General features: G+C 36.5%; 1 long non-coding RNA gene across 1 annotated transcript; it reads right to left on the reverse strand.

Moving 5' to 3' along the window:
• Positions 1–15,753: 15,753 nt before the first annotated feature.
• Positions 15,754–18,766, reverse strand: LOC117318814. The gene is made up of 2 exons (XR_004530463.1): positions 18,635–18,766; positions 15,754–17,490 (listed from the first exon to the last, which is right to left on the reverse strand). It is a non-coding gene; the product is annotated as an uncharacterized LOC117318814 (long non-coding RNA).
• Positions 18,767–26,510: the final 7,744 nt, after the last annotated feature.

The raw sequence follows: 26,510 nt of genomic DNA on the forward strand, positions 1-26,510 counted from the left end.
CTGTACTGAAGTGGATTGTAAGGGTAAATTAGTTTAAACAATTTTTTGTACAGCTCCTCCGATATAATACTAACAGCTGCCCCCGTATCTAATTCCATCTTCACAGAGTTCCCATCTAACTCTATATTGACTTGATACCCAGCTGTCGAGCCGCGTTTTGTTGACGCATGGAATATTCCAAACATTCCTAAATCGAGGTTGCATGCCCCTTCGGCCTCTTGTACATACTTTTCATTGACAGTTTTTTTCTTAGACAAACACATCTTGGCGAGGTGCCCAGTTTTTGAACATGTATAACACTTGGCATCTTTGAATGTACACACATCTGATTGATGTTTTCCACCACAACGATAACATGGTTTGTTATTATTTGCATTGTCTGTTGTCGATTTCGACTCACCTGCCCTGGGTTTCTTACTAAAATCCAGTTTCTGTTGTTTGGGTCCTCGTAACACGTTCACATTGTTTACCTGCCCCTGCGCCTTCCCAGGTTTCATTTCCGTCGTGTTCCTCGCAGCGGTCTCCATAGCAACCGGTATTTCGCAGGCCCTGTGCATAGTCAAATCTTTTTCAGCTAAAAGTTTCTTCTGAATAAATTCACTTCGGAGCCCACAAACAAGCCTGTCCCTAAGCGCTTGTGTCAAAAAGTTGCCAAACTCGCACCGAGCTGCTAGCTTTTTCAAGCCCACCACGTAGTCCGCTACACGTTCCCCCTACTTTTGGCTTCTGTTGGGGAAGTTAAACCTCTTTGCTATAATTAAAGGTTTTGGCATAAAATGTCCCTTGAGGGCTGTCACTATTTCATCATATGACTCAGTAGTAGGTAAATCCGATGTCATGATATTTCTTAACAGGCTGTAAGTCTGAGGCCCCATAATGACCAGAAATACTGCTACCTTCTTATCCGTGATGTCGTTGGCGGCGAAATACTGCTCCATGCGCTCAAAGTAGCACGTGAAGTTCCCCGACCCCTCGACACATTCGCCAATTTTCCCAACGTGCGCCTTGTTGTTCACAGCAAATGGAAGTGCAGAAAATGCACTAAGCATCTGTGAACATGTGAAGTTCGTCTTCAACTATCCTCGTCGCCAGTTTGTAATATATCAGCTGAATTCTCGGACTACCCAACTCCATCAATAGCTGGTCACGTTCTGCTTTTTATTCGGAACACTCGTATAAAGGTGCTGACCTCACTGTATGTAGCTAGACAATTCACTACATATGCAATAAATTAACCGATGTAGTAAATGATATTTCTCACGCTTGAATCCTGAGTAAAACGGTTACGCCTACGGATTTGTCCCAGGATGTGTCACAACATTTGAAAAAAATTGTACAAAAATGCGAGACATATTAAGATTAATCGAGGATGGTTAGAATTTAAACATATTCGCAAAAAAAAAGTGTCAACTTAACTAGGCAGTCGAATCATAAGTATTTCAACAAAGTGTCCCAAATCGTTCAAAATCATGGTGAAACATTCTCTCACATTTCACCTAAATTAATACAGACACAACTTACATTCCTGTTATCATTAGTGACGGTATTCATAATGATGAAGATAATGATAAATTTAACATTTGTACTTTTCTAACCAATCTAGAGATGATGAGGTGAATACAGTATTTTCAGAAGATAATTCGTGTATCTCCCCTACTAAGCCTAGTCACGTTACTTTAACACCTAACGACGTCAAAGATGTGATAGCTAATCTAGACCCGTTTAAAGCAGTCGGACCTGGTTAAGTTAATCCCAAAGTAACAAAAGCGACTGCAAATTTGCTTCGTAAACCTCTTCCGGGCTTCTTCAACAAATGTCTTTCCATGTTAAAATTTCCGTCGTCATGGAAAAAAATACACCGTCATACCTGTGGGAGCCTGAGTTGGTTCCGAGTTCCGTTTAAGAAAAACTGAGATACTATGAATTAGCTTTATTGATTAAGGTCCCAGTTCCGAGTTCCGTTTAAGAAAAACTGATATACTATGTATTAGCTTTATTGATTAAGGTCCCAGTTCCGAGTTCCGTTTAACCAGTTCCGAGTTTAGAAAAACGGAACTCGGAACCAGTTCCGTTTAAGTAAAACTGAAATACTATGAATTAGCTCTATTGATTAAGGTCACAGTTCCGAGTTCCGTTTTTCTTCAACGGAACTGCAATGTATTAGCTTTACGAGTTTTGGTCCCAGTTCTGAGTTCCTTTTAAGAAAAACTGAAATATTATGTATTAGCTTTATTGATTAAGGTCCTAGTTCCGAGTTCCGTTTCAGAAAAACGAAACTGCAATGTATTAGCTTTACGAGTTTTGGTCCCAGTTCTGAGTTCCTTTTAAGAAAAACTGAAATATTATGTATTAGCTTTATTGGTTTTGGTCCCAGTTCCGAGTTCCGTTTGAGATAAACGGAACTCAAGTTCCGAGTTCCATTTAAGAAAATATTCTTTATCTTTATCTAAAATGTACTTTATCTCAATATGAGACCCGAATTTGAAGAAGAAAAACTATGTGTGTCAATGGGTTCACTTGCAGTTATCAGTATAAAATTTACGGGACTTTGTCCTAGTTTCCAGTTCCGTTTAAAATAAATGTTGTCAATGGCAACTTACTAATAATAGGCATAAATTATGCTTCAAGACGAAAATATATATGACGGATTTTGAAACAAAGCCGGGTTCCACATTGAATCTGATAAAATGTCTCTAACTTTAAGGAGGCAATGTTTATCAATTATCTTTATAACCGATTCATTTCAACAAAACAATGGCTTTTATTAAAAGCAAATGTTTTAAAAGTTAGGTATTAATTTAAATTCAATTAACATTCTTTTCAAGTATTATGTCGCCATTCGCCTCCTTAAAATTAAAACCAATAATCTTTAACGGTATATAGGACTGTTAATTCTACCACTGCAACAGAACCTTAATTGGACTAAATTGACAAGTTTAATGCTAATATCTGTAAAGACAAAACATTGCAAACATTCAACGTCAGTAAAGTGTGTTTAGCATGTAGGAATTTCGGTATTTTGTATGTACATCATTCAGTGTATTTCTAAGATAGTTGTAAATGTCTATGAATATATAGCTGGACGTTGATTTAACATTATGTTTGCCTTTTGGGAAAACAGAGAGAATACTGATGAAAGATTATAATATGTATATGTTTACAGAATGAAAGGCTCGTCACCGTAGCGATGTAATTGTAACTGTTAGTCTCAATGTCCATTCCCGCTTCAGTTGTAATTCAAACCACATTCATAAATAACAGTGTTTTCTAATATGAATATACCATACCTTTAATCTTGATAAGTTTTGATGTAATACAAATTGAATGTTGTACATTTTCAATCTGCCGTCTGCTATATCGTTGCACGCCATTTTTGTTTGATTTTGAGAACTATCTGACTTTATTGTATAAGTTAGGAATTGGCATATAGCATGTACAATTTAGAGATCATTACATCTTGGAAACTCAATATGCATCTTTTGATTGGTCGAATAATCGTATAAATAGTTGGCGACCGCGAATATTCAAGGAGAGCGATTTCACTCCTCTCCAGAGAGGTTGATCTCCAGAACCTCTGCAAACAACTGCTACAGACTTACTCAAGTATTATAGTTGGTATAAGTTGGTGTCGAGGTACAAACTACTTAGGAACCAGACATAATTATTTTTAAACTAGTAAAAACTAGTATATATGTTCCCGTCTCCAATAATCTCCACTATTCGCCAATATCCTCCATATAAAATAGTGATGTTTGTGAATTAGGCGAGGAATTTTCATTCAACAATAATTTTTGATAGCATTGTAATTGCTATTAGTGCCAATATCCTCCAATAGCCTTCTCTTTGAATCTGTTGCTGTTGAATGGTGCATTCATTGAAGATAATTGTGAACCTGTTTATATGTTTATGTAATAAAATGAATGTGTTGTACTATTAAATGAAATGGAATTGATATATATGAATCGGAGTTATTGCATTGGCATTATTAATGAAAACCAAGTTTAACAAAAGTCAACAACTAGACGGATTCATTAGACGTTCAATTCTGATAGACGTTACATATCAAATGCAAATTTTTCTATACTAAACACATAAATACTGTATTATTAGTATTCGAGTCATTGCAAGAATTATAAACTAGTACTGATTAGTCTAAGAAGCTGGTGCTTCGATAACATAAACGACATGTTCTAATCTTCCATCAGCACTGTTTGTGCGCAATTCAACAATCTCATGATTTTTTAGACCATCATATCTGTGCCAGGTGTTGGATTTTTTGAAGTAGCCTTTAAAATGGTCCCCAGTGTTGACTGTGTACCCAAAAATGTTGTATCTGAGAAATAAAACAATAGAATGTTAGAAAAAGTTGTAACGTGAGAAAATATATAAATTTAGATGAACATTCATGAAATGATTCTTGTTATTTGCATAACAGAAAGTGACCCCCCCATACGACCTAAGTTGCTGGCATTGCAGACATTGTTTCAAGGTGCAGTAATGTGAATTAGATTACCTACTTAAAGGTATCATGACATTGAATCGTTACCAAACAATTTTTGCATTATATCCTGTTTTTTTTTCTTTTGAGAGTGTTGATGACCGTAACACTTTGCCAAAATTATCTGTTGATACAATTACTGTAAAAACGGTTTCTCCGAATAAAGGATCAACTTAATGTGAATCCTTTTTCACACCGACTTCCTGACCAGAAAGTTTCTTAAGAAAGCAAAACCACACCATATAATGCCCTTTCAAGAATTTATTGGTTTTAGAAAAAAAGCATTTTAAATCTTCCAAATAAATGGTGACCAGTTAACTTGTCATTACCGAAAAATCGACATAAGTGAACATGCGAACTTTCAATGTTGACGCTAATTGCAAGACATATTTGTATTATGAGACACGTTTAAAAATATCATATGATTATATATATTGTAAAACATCAAATTACTTCATTCCCATGATGTCAATGGCTTCTGGTATCATCTCTGCTGTAAAGCCCCTAGCCAGGCTTAGGTAGGATACAGATGCAACAAGGACAGGTGGTGCTCCATATGTGAATTCCCTTGGTGTAGATGACTGCATCCATCTGCATTTACCATGTGAACCTATTTAATATAATATTAATATAATGATAACGATTAGTTTCGTTCATTCTCTCACAATATACATAATTATTCAACTGTTCAATTTCATGTGGAGACATTTCCGAGTCTTTATTCGTTGTAAAGCCGTTTGGAAAAAAAAAGGGCGGGCATTATTATACAGTTTAAGCATGGTTATTAGGGATATTGTTATTTTTTATTCTCCGCAACTAGGTCAAGTCCAGGGGAATCATGGATTAGCTATATCCTGAAAAGAACATACTTAAACCGTTTTATCATAACAATACAAACTTCATGTCAAACGAAAAACGAGGGAGTAAGTCATTTTCTAACTTCCTGTTTATGTTTAGAATATTGCGTAGGCATCTGTCAACGAATAGGTGCAGTTTGCACATGTTTGTTTTGGCTGTACGCCGAGTTTCCGAGCCATGAAGAAGGACCAATTTGGAATTGGTGTTGAAAATCCTAATCGTGTTGTGAGGTGAGAGGGCTGAAGATTTCCAGATGGGTTGAAGGGACTTGAAAACGTATCTCGCTTTGTTTATGCGGCTCTTAATGGCCTCGTCTGCTCCGTTGTCCTTGGTCACTATGCTTCCAGATAGGTGAATTTCTCTTCTTCTTTAATATCCTTCTGCTGAAGTTGGACTTGGTCTCACTGCTGGTTGTTAATGCGTAGGATCTCTTGTCTTTGCAGTGTTGATTCTGAGGCCGGCCTTCTTGGCTTCCTTTGGGACTCGCTCTAGCTTTCGATGCGCATGTTGTTGTCTGTGGGAGAGGAGGCTGATGTCGCCTGCAAAGTCGAGGTCCTTCTAGCTGTTTGTTGAATGGCCACTGGATTCCACTCTGCTGTCGACTGCCGCATGATCCAGTCTACAACCATCAGAAAAAAATTGTCGGTGACAATAGCCATTCTTGGCGTACGCCAGTCTGTACCTGGAAGCGGTCGGACAACTTCCTCTCGTGTATAACTTGGCAGGTGGTGTCCACATGCAATAGCTAGCTGATATCGATGTATTTTGAGGAAAAACCGTAGTGCTGCTTCAGTGTGTAAGATTACCTCCCTGTCCACGCTGTAAAATGCCTCCTGGAAGACCTCGAAGACGGTGTAACGGGGGCCTGCCACTCGGGGGACTGCTCAATGATGATTCTCATCGGGGCGATGTGGTCCGTGCAGGATCTGTTTTGACGGAAGCCTGCATGTTCGCCTCGCTGGGTCTTGTCAAGGGCGGTTTTAAGCTTACTTCCTCTCCTGTTTGTGCACAGTGATATGCCGCCCTTCTGAAGTTTCACATGAAAGGATTTCTTCCCGTCTTCCGGCACTGTTTCTGTCTCCTAGATCTGCACTAAAACTGGGAGCAGCATGTCCGTAGATGCTTGAATATCTGCCTTCAGGGCTTTGGATGGAATACCGTCTGGTCTTGCTGCCCTACCAGGTTTTAGGGACTTCGTGGATCCCATTATCTCCTGCTTCGGTGGTAGGTTTATGTTGGCTTGTAGTAATAGCCTGGCCGGGGGTACTGTTGGTGGTGTCTCTTCAGGATCCCATTGAAAGATTCTGCCCATCTTTCTATTTGTGCTTCCTCTCATGTGAAGATTTCGGCGTTTTTGTCCCTGACAGGAAAAGTGGGGTTAGTTGTCTTCCCTGATAGTACTCTACTGAAGTTTTAGCTTCAACTGTTAACTCCTGGATGAAGGCTCGCTTTTCTCGTCGTGCACTCTTCTTCACTTGTCTGTTGGTCTCCCAGTATAGTGTCTGTATTTCCTGTTTCTCCTCTTGGTTCTGTGCAAAGTTTATCTTCTCCTTCAGGTCTTTCCTGCTTGTGATGAGGTTCTACGTGTCTGGTGATAGCCACTTTTTTTTTCTATTTCCTTCTTCTGTAGTATATCCAGGGACGTTGATGTAAAGGCGTTGTTGCAGTCCGTTCCAATGCTCCTCCAGAGTCTCTTCATTCAGGTTGTCCAGTGCGCTGAATCTATTTCCCACTCACTTTCGTTCTGTCTTTTAAGTTATCAACGTCATGTTAGAAAGGTGGTCTGCCTGCCTGGTGTTTGTGGCTTGAGCTTTGTCTGAGGCAATGTTCCTACAAGATGATGGTCCGGGCGTGCGTCCGCTCCACGTCTTGCCCTACCATCATGTAGACTTCGTCACCACTTTCTGTCCATGGTGATGTCGTCAATCTGATGTGCAGGTTTTCCATCTGGGGAAATCAATGTTGCTTTGTGGATCTTCTTTTGCGGGAAGACGGTGCCTCCAATGACCAGGTCTTGTGGGCACGTCAATCGGTGAAAAACTCCCCTTTCTCGTTCTGTTCTCACACGGCGTGTTTGCCCATAATCCGTTGCGATGTGGTCCGTGCAGAATCTGTTTTGTCTGTTCAAACTTTTGCATTCATGTCCCCCGTTACGATTTTTCAAGTCTTTCCTCGATGTATTGTCGATTGCTGTCTGGAGCTGGTCCTGCCCTTGGAGTTGAATTTCGCCAATATGATCCTTGGTGACACAGGTTCCCAGGACAGCAATGCGTTAGTTGCCTTAGGTTTCTCCGTGCCGCGGTGGCCGAGTGGTTAAAGTGTCCCGACACCTTAACGCTAGCCTTCCACCTCTAGGCTGCGAGTTCGAAACCTACGTGGGGCAGTTGCCAGGTACTGACCGTAGGCCGGTGGTTTTTTTGCGGGTACCTCGGCTTTCCTCAACCTGTAAACCTGGCACGTCCTTAAATGAACCTGGCTGTTAATAGGACGTTAAACAGAAACAAACAAACTTCTCCGTGATACTCCGTGTGTGTGGCTGGCCTGCTTCCTGTCCAGAGTAGATAATGGCGTCTCCACCCGACAGTCTTGTTCATCCTGTTCCGTTCCACCTTTTGCTTTTTACCTGTGCTGTTTTACCGGTCTTGTACAAGGTTCTGCTGTTCCAGGTCCCTATCCTGGTCTTGGGTTTGGTTGACAGAAGAGCTGTCGGCGCACTGACTTCCTGAAGGCTTACGCCAGCTCGCGTCATGGACTCTACTTAAGCCCAAATCCCCAGCCCCCAACCTGGAGGGGCCTTCCAGTGAGTACTCTTTGTCTGGTCTTTACCCTTTGACCTGTCCGACTTGTGGAACCCTACCGAGAGACTGAGCTCCCGCCAGCATTTCTCTCAAGGTCATGGATACACACATGCCCCCATTCCAGGAATGTAGTCGATTAATTTGTCTGTTTAGTCAAGTTATATACAGTTCTAACAAATCACCGTGTTAAAACGATAATCTTGTGAGAAAGTCAGTACACAAATTTGTTATTTTGTTATACAAAAGTTTACAAAAACAAAGAAAGAAGTCACCACCACAGAGATCTTACATAAGAAAGGCGATTATCTACTCAATAGACAAAATATAAAATCGTTTACCGGAGGCAGAGCAGGGAAATTCTGTAGCTGCTTCCCACTGTGACAAACTCTCTTGAAGTGAGATACACCCAGCTTGACTGCCGCTTAAATCCCTGTGGAACAAGAAATACAGATTCTTACTCATATTGGTTATCTGGATAAGTTACTAAGAATTTTGAATTATTTTTTTGAAGTTTTTTGAGCTAAGGTGAAATTTGAATTAAATCTAAATAAATGTGATTTACCTAGTATTGAACAATAACAACTGAGTACGAGTTAATGAATTACTCTTGACATTTGATCAACACACTAAGGTCATTTACGGACAGGTTTGCATGTGAACCTACCTATTGTGCTATAAAACACCAATGATTTTTGGCGCTTGGCATTGCCAACGCCGCGCCATTCCAATATATATCATATAAAGACCTGAAAAATAAAATGACTTAGCATCATTAGAAATGACTTCATATCAATTTGAGAAAAAAAAACGTTAAGCGCAATAAAAATGCAATTTAATTTAAACCTTATTTTATTACAATTAATGTTTAAGGAACTTCAATAATATATGGACTTGAAAGGTATATATGAAAAGCCAATTTTTGACAAATCTTATAGATGTCTACCATAGCAGATGTAGTAGGCAATTGTAAAACTATTTTTTTTTTTTTTTTTTTTTTTTAAAGTCGAATAGATATTGCTTACCCAAGCAGAATTTCTGTACTGTGCAACACTCTACGTTTCGTTGGACACTTACGCTTGGAACACTCTGACCGAACGACACGTTCTTGAAGTTGTAGGTGGGCGACAAAACGTTCGGATTCGCTGCCATATAAATCCCATGACGGTTCGTCAACTGGAGGTGAACAGAACTCAATCAGCCATAGTGCGCGACCTTCATTCCAGTTTCCTGACTGGAAGAGTAATTTAATCTCCAGAAGGGTGTGGCATACGTTTATCATCTCTTTATGCTTTGTAACCCAAGTGCGAATGTGATTTATATCTAGCAGGAGGTTGAAGAACACCAACATATTGTCAACTGTACACGTGTTCTGAATATTTATGTTACCATAAGGTAAGGTAAGAACTCCACCCCAATGCAGCGCTTTTTCTGAGTTCAATGTCTCTCTGTGTTTTGGCTTTGGCACCGCTTTTGGGGATCCAAGATATAAGCATTTCTTCTTCCTCTTACCGCCCAATGACTCTTGTGCCTCGTTAAATGTGGCTTTGTTCTTTTTGCCTCGTTTTTTTCTCCCGGTTTCTACTGACAACTTCTGGTCGTACTCCTTCAGTCTACAATTTATGTTTCCTCGCAGTCTTCTTATAAAGAGTCCGGGTCTCAGACGTTGCTTGTCATTAAGAATGTCCTTCTTGACTATCTTCATCCAATTTTCCGCGGGAGAGTTGGTATCATGGGCTTTATCCTCCAAAAGCGAACCAGTCCACAGCGGTGCTATGCTCATGTATGTTTTGGTTATATACGTAAGCAGATTTGGACAATACAGAAAATTTTTTGTTCCCGTTTTAGTTGCAATGTCCCCTTCAACGGTACCCCTTATATTCTCAAAATGCTAAAAAAATACGGTCTTTCCGGGCATAGAGGATTCTCCATCTGTATCATCTGTGATTTGAGTTTCAACTGTATCATTCCAAATTTCACGACTCATGGTGCTGCTGTCGAGTACATTCTTTACTTTGGCATATTCAGGGTGCGCATTTTCAGTTGGACAAAGTAGCAAAATTGCAAGATTCCTGTATAGAAGTTCAAGATCCTGCATGTTTCGGGTGTCAATCATGAAGCCAAATACGTATTTTACGTATGTTCTGGCCGATTTGTCATTCATTTGTTCTGCAACATGATGGAGATGTTGTGCATCAAATATGTGCAGTACTACTTTAGCACCCCATTCCGCATTGCTTTGAAGAACCGCCCATGCTCGTTTTAAGTAGGCGTCCATGTTTTCACGATTCACTGCCAGAATAATGCCATGTAAAAAGGCCCAGCTAAAATCTATCTCGATCCTTCTTGGAAGGCCACATTTCGGTTTGAAAATGTCCAGGTCCCGCAAATACTTAATGAAAAAGTTGCATATATCCGTAGTGTTGTGGCTATTAGATAACATTTCCGCTACTGGAATAGGCGGATCACCCTTTTCTCTCCCTTTCATCAGCAATGGATAGTAGAATACTCTTTTGTTTTGATCTGGAATTTTTATGACAACTTTCCCCGTGGCATCAAAGTATAGTGTACAATTTCCTTCCTTGATTACATCCGCTAATATCTGCCATGCAGGTAGGGCGTAAGAATTGTACCTGCTGCCCCCATTGCATGATCGTAAGAGGCGACTAAATTTGGGATCTTATCTTTTTCTCTTCTTTCTTATTAACTTTCTTCCTAATGTCTCCCTTGACAATGCCTCACTTTTGGCCTTTAGTTGAGCGTTCGCTGCTGTGAGGAAGGCTTTGGGTTCTGTCCCCTAGCCGAGACATACCAAAGTCTTTAAAAATGGTAGTTGCTACTCCTGTTTAGCGCTCAGCATATAAGGAGTGGGACGACTGGTTCGCCCGTTGTCAGTATAATGTGACCGGGTGGGGTGTGCTGCTGGGTGTTAATCGGCAAAAGTTCCGGCCTATCAAAAGGAGACTTAACACGAACATACCGCAGCCTCCCAAAACACACATACGCACTCACACGCATGCATTCCACGGGATACCGTCCTTAAATGACGTTAACTGTTAATAGGACGTTAAACAAAATAAACCAAACCAATCCGCTAATATTTGCAGCTGTTTGGATGTGTAGATAGGTGCGCAGAAAGGATATATACTGTTGCTTCCGACAAAATCTTTTGCAAAACGGTTTTGGATCCAATACCACTCAAATTACCGGCATCGTATTGTTGATCGGAAACATTTCCAAGTCGTCTGTAGTATACCTGAGATGGTTTTTCATGCTGTAGCTCAGCACCGGTTTGATGTCTTTTCTTGCCACTAATTGGTCTACTCTTTTTTTTTTTTTTTACATTAGCCTCGTGTTTAATGCCTGTATGTGGTGGGATGGTGCGTACTTTTACTTTATCATTCTCTTCTGCTCCGGGTGTTATTTTGATTATCATTTTATATTGAACACAACCTGAAAACATGCAGACTGCTTTACCACGGAAGAACGGCGCTTTTGTTGTACGGGTTTTACCTCTCTTAACTTTGTTGGCCTTCATTACCAATGAACAAGTTTCATTTGTAGCTTTTAACTTGTTGAGAAATAAATTGCACCAGTTTCCACCACCAAGATACCTATCTCCTCTCTTATATTCCTTTATTGTGATTTCACTTTTCCATTCATCTGCAGATATGATAAACGTGAACTTCTGCTTGGATTTGGCAACAAACTGATCTTTAATACCATGTCATTGTCATTGGAACGGTGGTCTTGATTTTCGAAATCGCTATCCATGGTCTACTTTCTACAAATACAATATGAAATTTCAATTGAAATGTATTGATAACCACAAATATTAATACAAAATGTGTTATGTATTCATGGATAAAGTTTGAAAAATAGACGTAACGGATTTTGCCTTACATTACCCGAGGGACATAGCCTGTCAATCCTTAGCGTTGGATTTAGCCTGACATATATGTTAGCGGGCTGAAGTTAGTATCTGATTTGTTATTTGTTATTGGGGATTCGAATAACGAATCCGCCGCCGGCAGCGGATTGGGGATATAGTTCCTTATGTTTAATTTGTATATTTTTTAAAAGTTATGAGTGGGGACACGAGGTTCGAATATGGTTGATATGTGTTTCCTCAAATTGCACTTAGTTTCCTTCTTCTCCTATATATTAACATGCACAGATTTCATATTTGGCACATTAATACAAGAATTACTAGCAACAAAGGTATGCACATTTTTGACGGTGACTTCGGAAGCTCAAGGTCACGGTCAAGGTTCAATGTCAAATGACAGGTTAGAGAAGGGAAGCGAAGAAAAAAAAAGTAGGAAGACGTAGGTAAAACGTATTATAGCGACCATCAGAATGATAACATGTCTACGATCATTTTCTTCATGGAAATCCCGTGTTTTGATCTTGATCAAATTTAGTTAATAACGAATCCGCTCCTAACTTCAGCCCGCTATATGTGTTATGGATATAGCCTGACATACGCGTGGCGGATATAACCTGGTATATATTTGATGGATATAGACGCGAAATAAACCCACAATTGTATTGCTACATGAGTAATGAAGTTGTTAGAAATGTATTGACTGAATCGGGCAAAACCCCAGATTTTAAAAAGGGGGTGGCGAGGATTTAAGTCGTTCTGTGTTAAAGAATTAGCAGGTTAAGTTACACACTGCACTTTGATAAAGATCATGTCACTTTCGTCACGCAAAAAAAAAATGTTGCCGATAATATCATGGCGATTGTCTAGAGCAGCATGTACCTGTATGCGGTGTGCGGTTTTAAGAACAATTTTGCGTGAATGAAAATATAAAAAAAAAAAAAAATACATAGATGCAGCAAATAATATATGCCAAGAAGAGAAGGGTAAAGAACACGGGGATTCTCCCTATATTGAGTTAGATGGGAAATTTTATTGCACGCATAATTTGTTTGCGTCTTTTTACCTATATAAACTTCACTTCTAGAACGACGGCGATTTCCTTTCCTGCATCTCTAGGCTTAAGGAATTCGAAAGGTCCTCGACGCATATATTCTGATATTTTTTTTTCTTCTCATTAAGATTGCAAAACGAGAAAGTTGCCTTTATTTATTTGTTTTGATTGATGATATAACAAATATAACTAATAGCAACGATGGATACGAGGTACTATCGACAAAACACATGTAAATTTCCTCGGACAAGTGTCCGCGGCGTTATACATAAATTATGTATGGTTGATATAATATGGTTGATTTAATCTAGTATCAATCTCTACACTGACATGGTTTTGGAATTAGAATCGACAATCTGGAATAGCAATATATGATCTACTTGTATTAGACATATTATTTTCTTCTTTTCCCTCTTTTTGGACTGAAATATCATTGACCTCTTTTGAGGGCACTATGGTCTGAGATGTTGAAGGACAACATAGTGCCCGATACGCAGGCGATTAATATTTTCGTTTAGAGACACCATTTTAGACCGTAGTGCCATCATAGGAAGGCAATAAAAAAATATATACGTACAGTAACAGGTGTATATCGCGCTGACTGACTGACTGACTAATGCAGCCTTTGGAAATACAGACGATCATGTGACCAGGCCTCAGCCAATGAGAGCATGAACAATTTACTTTAATAATATTACCTAGTTTCAACCCCTTCAAAAGCTATATTTGTTTATTATTACATGACTGTACTAATTTCTTGTCGTTGATTGGCTCGTTCTTTACTATCTGTTTTGTTAAATCGTTACATCAACCTGGGAAGTACGTCGCACGTCAAATTGGGATAATTTAGGTCAGATTGGGAAAAAAATCACGAGGGGAAAGTACCAAAAGTCGGCACTTTAACAAGGGTAAAAAAATCACTGGATTTACAGTGCTACCTCACAGAAGATTACTGTTGAAGACACCAAGCAGAACCCCCCGCTTGATCACATTATACCAACAAACCTGTCGTCGAACTCCCAAAATACTGAGCGCTAAGCGGAGTAGCAAATACCATTTTTAAAGACTCTCGTATGTGTCGGCTAGGGAACTACAGAACCTAAAGTCTTTCTCCCATGAGTATGCGTGGCGAACCTGAGGTTTTATATATTTTAGCAGATTGAATTCCCATGACCTTGAATTTGAGGTCGGGGTCATCCATTTGAACAAACTTGGTAGCTATTCATAGCAACATGCTGCTACAGACCCAATATTAAGTTCTTGTGCAAGTTTGTTATTGAGAGGAAGTTGAAATTACCAATCGTTTACGACGCATGACGAACGGACTGACCATGCCGGACAAAAGACCATCATATTTCATGGATCTAAGTAATTTCCCCCTTTTTACCATTTTAACATATATGTACTTGGTAATGGCAGGTAAATCAATCAAATGCCAATTGATTTAGTAAACTATTTACATACACTGAACTTATTATATTTGTTTGCAGCACACATGATACTTTCATTTATCAAAACTCTCAAGTCCCTGAAATTGTAGATAACATGGCCGAGAGGGGTCATCTCCTTGGCGACTTTGGCTACCCCTTGCGTGAAGGACTTTGGACGCCATTCAATAACACGGTAGCTCCCGGCGAGGTCTGGTTTGTTTGTTTAGATTAAAGTGCCTATCGACAGCTATGGTCATTTAGGGCCAAACAAAATACTATTAATTTATTTCATTTGAGTTTGAAACAGGTACAAAATATTTTTGATTTTTTAAACGATATGAGATATTCGAAAGAGAAGGTTTTCTACGAGTGTATTTTTAGGATCTCTTAATTGCAAACTTTCCTGAAGGACAGAGAGTCGGAACAAATTATTGCTTTTTTATGCGTTTTATGTGCTCATCGATGTCGTCGAGGGTCAACTGTATTACTTCGTTAGGGTTTTGATAGCTGGAATCCTACACTTCCTTTCACATTATCCACCGGTTTGTTATTTTGGCCAATTTTGAGAAGGTTTTCCAGCCAGCAGTATTCAAAATTGTGACAAGTGGTATATTTGCCCTCAACGCTGCCGAGATTGATGCGGCCCTAATCCTGTGTGGTGTGAATATGGTCATATCAACACCTGTCTTTTGCAGTGTCAACTTGATCCATCAGGATATTGTGGCCTTGGTCAGAGCCTTGTGCGGTTTTTGATAACTGATGAACATAGTGTGCGAACCCTCTCTCAAAGTAATTGTTCTATGTATATAGTCATTAACTGAACGCACATCACACAATTTATCATTAACCTGGAATTGTTCCAAAGTTGTTTCCTTCTTGTGATACCGAACCGAATCCTCATCAACTTCCAAATTCTTATTTTCTTAATGATGTAAGGTCTGCTCTTTGTCCAGTAAGCACAGCTAAAACAACCATTGTTTTAAAACTTCCCTAAGTGGGTGTATTGGTATCAATGTTCTAATGTTAAATCCCCTTCTGAAGGTTTGGTATCCAATATATGATGTTAATAGGACGTTAAACAAAATAAACCAAACCTATTCAGATACTTTATATAAAATAAATATGGGTAGAGTTTACTATTTTGGCAGATAGGTGAGTATGGATTTTTAGGTGGAATATGATGTTGGTAATTTACCTATATTTGGTCTAAAAACACAAGAAACGAAATCATGAAAAATTATGATTGTTGTCTTAATCCAACAAAAATATCATACAGAACATCGTTCATCAAACATTTAAGATATACATTATGTTACATTGGGTAAGTAGAGAGGCTGAAGAGGAAATAAAATATTTATATTAAAAAGAAGTTTCACAACCACGCAAAGCATACTATTAAACGTGTTGATGATTCAGTCGATTTTTGCGAGGTTTACCTGTTATGATATATGTAACGAAAAACATTAGGATCCTTTATTAAATTACAATCACATTTATTTTCAACTTCTCGCGTCAGAGGCATTCAATAAGTGTTAAGTAAGCAACAATATATTAAAATATCAGTCTACAAGAATACATGTATATGTCCGAGTCTGAAACATTTGCATCAATAATAAAAACAACAGGTACACAATATGAACAAAACGGTAACACCTACATTTCTATATCAGTACAAATATAGAGTTAGACCACGTAGAGTTATCAATTTATTAAAATGCATCATACAGCTGTTTCGTTACTGTAGGACTCGTCAATGATGCTAAAGGCCGTATGTGTCGATACATAAGTGTAAATATTCTACTGTGTACATATAAACATAAAAATATAACATGTAAATACAATTTGAGGATGACAGAAAACATTTCACCCGGCCACTGTCCGTGGCTCTAATCATCTAATCATCAATATGCAAAAATAATACTATACATTATCTAAATCATAATCTATTATCTTAACATACATCAAAGAAAATCTTGTTACATCTCGCACACAAAAATTGAAAGGTCACGCATGGATCGCTATGTATGGATATTATTTGTAATAACCTTATAAAACAGAAAAAAAACATAAACAAACGCCATCTGTATTTTTCCCTCAGGTGGATAATATATTACCTAAAAATTGACAAACGGTTATACATAAACATGCTAGCTGTGAAAATATTACAGCATGTACACACACACTATATGGAAGCAGAATAAAATCGCTTACATACATGCAACCAAAACTTTAAAAGACTCTTTCATACACAAAAAAGGAAAGTCACGCTTGAACCGCTATGTATCGATATTGATTGTACAATGATATTATAAAACAAACACTATACAATATCGAAGGTTATTCATCAACTTTCTAACTTAATGTGCGTAAAATATTATAATATTTTAAGACTTTTCCTGTTTAAAAAAATCTACATCTGATTAATTCATACAGAGCCAATATGACCTAACACCCTCCCCCCTTAACTCTCATATGTGCACACGTAGAAATGCAAGAAATCAATTATAGACATATAAAATGTTTTATATCAGTGACAGGGTAATTATATTCACATGGAAAACAATAAGAATAAAAACTTTTTTATAACATAATTGTCTTGCTACTATTAGCTTCGCTTTTTTAAGGCCGAACACTATCTTTATATCAATTACACAATAATAGGATAAACACAAGTGAATGGAACAGATGTCAATAATAAATATGTCTATCAAGTTTTGGAAACCCATATCATGCCTTTCAATATGGAGTATGTTGAAATGATTAAAGTGCCTTCGGGTATCTTTTGTTTAAAATGCAATCATTATTAGCAATTGATAAGCTGTACACTAGCGATATTAAATGATTGGAATTCATTTGATGAATTTGATGAATTCTGCTTGTCTATTGGGTGACCACCATTTCATAGACGTGGGGAGTCTCCTCTGGACGATGAGTTATAGATGTATATCCAGTGTCCGGGACGGATTGTTCTAAAAGGGAAAGATCGAAAGAAATATAGAATATACAAATATATAATGAGCATAAAACTTTTATCGAAAGAAGTTAATAAAAATGCTTTATAATTACCAAGATGATCAACATTGTTTAAAGTTATCCAAAAATAAGTTAAGGCATATTCTGCATAAGTTACGAAATTTCCAGTTGTTCTGTATCTTTTAAAATGCTCTTTCTTATGATGTTTTTTTCATTTGGATCATAAATTGTGTTTAATATCCTTTAAACAAGTAGAACCTTAAGCAAATGACTAGTACAATACATCCGATACCTCTAATTTGTGGCCAGTTTGAATGAAAAACTCCAAAACGTTAACACTTAAGTCTATGGGAAAACAATTGGTTGGTTGGTCCCTTTATCCTTTAAACAAGTAGAACTTTAAGCAAATGACGAACTATAATACATCCGCTTCCTCTAATTTGTGGCCGGTTTACAAAGTCTTTTAATTTTGGCCTATTTGAAGCCTCCATTGTTTCCATTGTGATGGTTGTTTAAAAACATGATGTCTTAGATAATAGGCCCTCATTGAATAAAATTGATTGGTTTTAAAACTGTTAGCCATTACACATAACTTGTGTACTGTGACCTGATTACCATGGCAACAAAAAATTACAAAATATAAGAACATAAATAAGTCTTAGAAATGAAATAGTTTATTTTCGAAAATATTATCATTGTATTTGCCATCCTCAAATCCATTTGATACCAATTTTATAGTTGAAATTGATTAAACAGTAATTGGAGAAGTAGTCTTGACATATCTCAGTTTGCGGCACAAAGGTAAATAGGTCTGGTATAAATTCATGAAACTTAATGGCTTTTGGGAGATAGAAGAAAACATTTTGCAAGGATTATGCGGTATACTTCGTTGCATATAAAAATGCCAAACATTGGTAGCAATTAAGTAGAAGTATCGTCAAACGTAAACAGTTTCTGTCATTAAAATATAATAATTTTCAGTCAGATGTTCATTCGATATTAAAGGATTTGATTTGTTGGGTACAAAATAAATAAATAAAGAATATCGAAATCACAGAAATATTTGCAATCGACCGGAAGAAATAACCTGTTGTTCAGTGTTTATCCTTGTGGTTTATTATAACACTTTTCCATTCGTACCTGGTCCCTTATCTGCCGACTTCTTTCTGTTTTGTCTTTTTCTAAAAATAGAAAGAATAACTGTGTATAAAGCTTCATCGACCCCTGAACAGCCAGAGGCAGTTCGAGGCTCTGCCGTTTGAACACATCACCCATCTGTACTTCAATATAAAACATACACATCTTTTATTATTGGTAAGCTTGCATATTTTTATTACGTTACAGATAAGCAGAATATTAAATATTGTATATTTCAGGGAAACCATCATTCACCTCAAATATTACAACATTTAGGTTTCACGCAATTCAGCTGACTTAAATATCAAAAGTACTTGCTGTTTCGCAATATATACCGATGTGACAGCAAACATTTACGTTTGATATATTTGTTGTATCCTATATCAGGAAAGTGTTTATTCCGTCACCTAAACTTGAATGCTTACCGAAGATGGTATATCACCACTGCTGAGGCGATCAATGCAGCTACAAGCAGACCACAAACAACAGCCAAAACAGCTATTATAGTCATTTTAGAATCAGCTGTAATGCAAGAAAATTCGCATTCGGTTAGCGCATATTAATATTAACATTTTTTATACCAAACTGCCAACGATACAGTTTTCTATATTGTAAAATTACATTATATATTTTCTTATCTGTGTATAATGAAATACTAGATTATATATATGGTAGAAAATATGCATATCAGGGTTTACCACAGGTTTGGTTGCTTCAGTATTCATGGGTGTTAAAGTCAACCGTACAACGACTCTTACCTGCGGGCTCCCTTGTGTAAGGCGATTCTTGATAACTACCAAGCCTGAGATAATTATCATATGCGAAAACAGTCAAAACATATCAAAACAAGCAAATAAATAAATAAATAAAAAAAAACTCAAAAATCGGCGATCTCCAGTTATATAGGTTTGAATCGGCTGTAATAAAATTAACCTTATAATCTTATGTTGATAAGTACATTACATTGTGTACAAAAGTGAGAAAGATACAGTTTCCTGAAAGAGTAGGTATATTTGGTGCAACGGTGTTCTGTTTTGATATCGTTGACGATTGATCAAGGTTTATTACACGTTTGATTGACTAGGGAAACAGGTGACATAGATGATTTGTCAACCGATTTTTCAAGAAAGGAAAACAGAATTAAATTGAAATGCATTAGCTAACTGTTTGCCTTCAATGTTCTGTCACTCCTACTAATATCGATATTCCATACATCTTTGTCCTGTACAGATTCCTACTTGATTTAGACCATTTTATATTTTATAATACTGAACGCATGACCACATTGGACAAACAATAAACGACGGACATCTAAAGGCGATTCTTGATAACTACCAAGCCTGAGATAATTATCATATGCGAAAACAGTCAAAACATATCAAAACAAGCAAATACATAAATAAATAAAAAAAAACTCAAAAATCGGCGATCTCCAGTTATGTAGGTTTGAATCGGCTGTAATAAAATTAACCTTATAATCTTATGTTGATAAGTACATTACATTGTGTACAAAAGTGAGAAAGATACAGTTTCCTGAAAGAGTAGGTATATTTGGTGCAACGGTGTTCTGTTTTGATATCGTTGACGATTGATCAAGGTTTATTACACGTTTGATTGACTAGGGTAACAGGTGGCATAGATGATTTGTCAACCGATTTTTCAAGAAATGAAAACAGAATTAAATTGAAATGCATTAGCTAACTGTTTGCCTTCAATGTTCTGTCAATCCTACTAATATCGATATTCCATACATCTTTGTCCTGTACAGATTCCTACTTGATTTAGACCATTTTATATTTTATAATACTGAACGCATGACCACATGGGACAAACAATAAACGACCGACATCTAATAATGTACCCACCAGTGGTTAGACACTGTCCATCGGCCTTACTACAGATATTGTCCGTACACGTTTCCGGACAATCAGCCCCACACACCACTCCGTACTTTCCAGGATAGCAATCTATATATAAAAATATATGGTTAAATGCTGTCAAATGTCATAATCTTTTGTAATACAGTACAGATATAGCGCTACAAGTTTTGTAGAGAAAAAAGGAAACTTCATTATACAAGTGTTATATCATCGTTTACCTAAGCAATGACCGGTTTCATGATGACACACGAATTCTTTACACGTCACGGGACAAGCCAGGGAACATGTTTCACCATAACTACCTGTACCACAACCTACAGAAAAAGTAACGTTCAGATATTAGCTTTTTGAACACTATTTTACATTCGATAAAATGACGTTTGTTTTGTGGATAATTAAGACATTTCTCAAGTTGTAGAACAGCCTGTCTGTTAGGATATACTTTTCTATATTACATAAAAACAAATGATTTAATTTCTAGCTCAAACGAAAATAATTTAGCAGAGTGGATTTCACTTTTTTCTGATAAAGCTCTTCGGATGTAGGTTAATACAGAAAAGGAACATATACTGTCCTTCATAGGTCGCGATCAATCATCGGAGAATTTGATTGTTGAAAAGACAATATCAACGAATGGAACACTTTCGTGATAACCATGAATCAAAACATGCTAAAGGCAAAATATTATGACTATTGTCAGCCTTTTCAGAAGAAAAAATAAGTCGCTGGCTGTTGTGAATTAGTAAAAGGCCTCAGACCACAATCAATTTCCCTCTATATTCTACCAAAGACAAATCAAAATTGAAATATTTCTAAACTTTGAAAAAAATCTGGATTTGTGTTGTTGTTTTTTTTATCGTGTTGTAGAACTTTTCAAGCTGGACCTATGGTAAGCTGGACAGTACCTCATGATCAGCATTTAAGATAGATATTTCAGGTTCTCATGTTGTTTTTTGTTGTTGTTTTTTTTAATTTAAATTCATACAAAACGTGTTACCCATAGCGAAACCGTTAAAAAGGAAAGGTTTCTTTGGAAACAAATCCTTTGCAAGTTTACAAAGATATCGAAAGATAAATGCAAGAGACACATCATTCGAATTATTGCAATATAACTTTTAAAAAACGGGAATGACGTAATTCACTATGTTTTCAAAATGTTCAGCAAAATCAAAAGAGATATTGGAAAACTGCTCTCCGACATGTAAATGAAAACAAAATCTTGGATCTATTTGACAAAAACAAATATTGTCAGCATTTTAAAAAGATCAGAGAAATCATTAACAGCGACCGTTGCAAGTGATAAATGGCAAAAAAAAAACAAAAAAACATCAGGTTTAATTGGATCAAATACAGAAAGATTTGTATTCAAATTTGTTAAGCTTTTGCCTGGTGTCCACTATCACAAATTGTATATCCTGTCTGAGATTACTCACGCCCACCACACATATCCCCTCTCCAGCATGATACTCACTCTCGCTACATGTATTTCCTCTCCAGCCCGGCAAACATCCTGATGGCGAGCAGTTTCCTGTCATATAGTTACAGCCAGCATCCTTGCAATGACATTGTTTTGAACAATTAGCTCCGAAAAATCCTGGTTTGCATTCTTCATGAATAAAATAGATTAGAGATATTAAGTCACAAAGATAAAAGAATATTGAGACAACAAATGGGTTTGTTATGATAAATAAATTTCGATATATTAACACATTGATCTTCGGACTGTATAATATCACCAAAACACACTAGTCAGCTTGTCAAAGTTATGCATTTTAAGATTAAACGATAAAAGCAAAAAACCTATTACGTTTGCTCTCTGGTAACTTCTACTGACACGAAACAGTGTATGCTATAACCGTTAGATGTCACCATTAGTGACGCCGCAGTACGTTTGTTTATTTTTACGTAAAAAAGTTTTTAATAGATTTTATTTTCTATCTTATGCTGGTATGAACAAAAAAAACTACGCCCATTCACTAAGGGTGCAATTTAGTATATATTAGAACCACGAAATAATACTAGATATAGTCAAACGCTGTTTTAAAACTGATGAATCAACAGTATAAACATTTATTGTTATTGCAAAAACAAAAAGTGTATAAAACTATAGCTCACCTTTACAGGATCCTGTGTCCCGTTCACACAGCATGTCCTTACAATTTCCTGGACAGTTCTTTTCACAAATAGGACCGTACTTTCCAGGAAAACAGTCTGTTAAATGTAATGTCTCTCAATAGGAATTTTTTTATTGCATATTATCGTTTGTTGTCATAGTATTTCCATCTTTATCATTCCAATTGGTTTAATACGACGACAAATCAGATTTCCAATCGAACTAAGTTTTTAATTTTGATTTTTTTTTAAGTATTTGATGATTTGTTGTACTTGTTGTGGTTTAAAAAACGCTGCATCTTCATCACTCGTAACGCTTTGAAATTTTTACGGTTGTCTATGGTGTCATGTGATATCCAAGTGAAGAGGGGTAGGCGTGGATAAATATGTGCGAATGCACAGCGCCAGCGTTTTACTGATGTTTCTATACAATATAGTATTTATTCCATTACAGTTAGTCACATGTGTGTAAGGTCCTTTATAAGTAAATGTTTGAACATATATCTCGAACGAAGTTTGACCCACTTAATGACTCCAGACCCCAGACCCCAGACCACACTTGATGTCACTCTTTATTCTACCAAAGAGGATATAGATTTAAAACAAGAGGCCCAATATAATTTGGTAAATTTGATTCCTCTGACCTTGAAAATGAGGTCAATGTGTTCATTCCAGCATGATACCGGCAAAATATATAGTTTCAATATGTGTTGGTCCTCCAGAAGACGCTTAAAATATTTTAGCATATTAGAGCCCGGTGGCCGTAAATGAAGGTCAAGGTCATGCTCATTTATCTGAACAATCGTAATAGGCTTTTTTTATTCCAGCACGCTTTAGACCCAATATCAGGATTCTAGGTTTTTTATTATGAGAAGAAGTCGCTTTAAAGTTTTAGCATATTTGACCTCTGTTACTTTAAATGAAGGTCAAGGTCATTCATTGGCATTCATTTGAATAATCTCGACAGCCCTTTACCCCTGCATGCTATAGGTGCAATACCAGGTATCTAGGCATCTTGGTTATTGAGAAATCATTTAAAGATTTTGGTATATTTGACCCCTGTGACCTTGAATGAAGGTCAAGGTCATTCATTTGAACAATCTTGATAGCCCAATACCTAAACATGATATAGGCCAAAGATGAGGTCTCTAGGCCTCTTGGTTATTGAGTAGAAGTCGTTTAGAGATTGTATCATATTTGACTCTGTGACCTTGAATGAAGGTCAATGGTCCAAGCCCAATATCAGGTCTGTAGGCCTTTTGGTTATTGAGAAGAAGTCGAATTTTTTTTTACGAACCGATGACGACGGACAAAAGGCGATTAGAAAAGGTCACTTGAGACTTGAGAATTCCTCCCAGGTGACCTAAAAATCTGGTTTTCATATCATGTTGTAGAACTTTTCAATCTGAAAGTACCCCATGGCCTGCGTTAAAGAAATATATTTCTATTTAAGTGTAAACCACCCACTATTTTATGGGACAATCGGCAAAATATCACTACATTGCATTATAACTCCCTATGTCCTGTCACACAAACAAGCATGGAAATAGTGTTAACACAAACGTATATCACTATAATCAATAGTCACTATGAACCTACATTAAAATTTATGTTTTTAACTGCAACAGAGGATAGGAAAAGTATTTAGTGATAGTCCTGTCATTTCCAGATATATTACATTCGTGTACAACGACGCGGTAGTATATTTTTGATCTGACGTTTGTATATATGTGATACACTAATAAGTAATTTAAAACTTCTAACTGATCATGCAGTATTCTATATTAATGATGATGTTTCTAGGAAGTTACGCAACTTTATACCATTTAAATTATTTGCTTCACTTCACGTTTTTATTAAATATTTCAAAAATTAGAATGAACATTTTCAAATTTGAATGAAAAATTACATTTAAATGGTTAGAATTTACAATAATTTTTTTTACAACATAAATTATTTCAATAATAAGTGATGCATGAACTGAACTTAGATTTGCCAAGAAGATAAGAATATTTGAACCAGTAATGAAAACACATAGGAATGACTAATATTCAGACCAAAATCAAGAGCGGTGTGACGTAAAAACTTAACTTATTCATATTCTTTAAACCTAAGTGTCCAAATAGTACAAAGTGTAACTGATTTTTTCAATAATCAACTAAAATTGTACAATTATGATGTGAATGTGAAATTTTAATATAAATCTACACCATGTTTCCTTGAACAAGGCAAAATGATCTGCTTTTCATTGATATAATATATGAAGTAATGTTGGGAAAATGTGCTATGTATGCACTATGTTGCTCTGAGTGAAATTCAAATATTTCGAATAGGGAAACATATATTACACTTTATGTCCGGCTTATAACAACAGTGCATGTTTTGTTGCATAGCGTAAGGATTTTTGACAGGAAATATTGACAAATTTATTAATCAGTTTTAAAAAACAATCTTTATTTGTTTTGTAGTCAGTCAAAATAACATGTCATCTCACAATGTATTATTAGAAAATAAAGACCCATTTGACCACTATATTAATGACAGTAAATAAATGTAACTCACCAATACAGTTTCCCGTGGATTTTTCACACAACATATCCTTGCAATTTGCAGGACAGACCTGATCACATGAGTTTCCGTACTTTCCAGGAATGCACTCTGAAAACCAAAGAACCCTCCAAAAATGATGATCATTTTAACGGATACTATTTATTACTTCAGCATCGACATCACTTTCACAATAGAACATTGTACAGCATTTAATTATAATCTTCCGGATATGACCTGGTTTAGTTGTTAAGATACTTATATAACAAACAACTAATCAGTATACTTTAAAGTTTGGAAAGAAGTATTGTATTATTGTTGAATTAAATTCCTTATAAATCCGATGAAGGCAAACAGTTACTTTGTTAAAGGCTCACATTACAGATCCATGGATCTTCTTTTAGTTTCTACTAGCACAAGCTAAATAATTTAAATAAAACAATATCATTTAAATATCTAAAATACGTTTTATTTTATTTTCAGTTATCAAAGATGATGAATAATTAAAACTACAATTTTAAACGTTAATTTCAAACAGGCTAGTGAAGAATGTTTTTTTGGTTGTTTTTTTTTTGGTGTCGTTTTTTAACATTTTAGCAATTCATGACGTATGTTACAAACTGTGAGTCATCTATACGTGTCCTGTGTATTTTCTACACCCAATGTCCCCCAAAACTAATGGTTATTTAGACGGCTTTTGAGCTACTTATAGTATTATTTTGAAAAAGACATTGTTTTTGTTCTCTTTCTTATTATGAATCTTCTTCTGCACACGATTTTGTGACAACATCTGGGCTAAGCTGATATTGTCAATGGTATTTCTCTAACGTTATATGGCACATGTCAAAGGGACGTGGTCATGTATTATTAAGTAGGTCACAAAATCCAATAAGGCAATGACGTCATAGCTAAAAAGGTTTATATGGCCATAACCCAAAAAGTATTCATCTTACAAAGGTCATGTAATTATGTTATTGGTAGAAAATGTCTGGGGCAAACTTATTTTACGTTAAAAGTTTAAGGCCAGAGGTCAAATAAAAAAAGCTCGCTAAGGGGTCAAGTTCATCTATTTTTAGAAAATCTTCGTTTTCCAACATTTTTGAAAAGAAATCTTTCAAAGATCAATGCACTATGTAATTCTGATGATTTTGATGTGCACAAACAGACGGACATGGTTATGATATGGTACTGACCAAGTCTTGTTGCTCTGTGGACGGTCAAAGATAAAAAAAAAATGGCCGCAATGACGTCATGTATTGAAAAGTTTACTATGACCCTAACTCAAAAAGTTTTCATTATAAATATGTAATTATATTATTTGTAGATAATGTCTGGGGCTA

Source organism: Pecten maximus, unplaced genomic scaffold (assembly GCF_902652985.1).
Source record: "Pecten maximus unplaced genomic scaffold, xPecMax1.1, whole genome shotgun sequence".
Taxonomy (NCBI): Eukaryota; Metazoa; Mollusca; class Bivalvia; order Pectinida; family Pectinidae; genus Pecten; species Pecten maximus.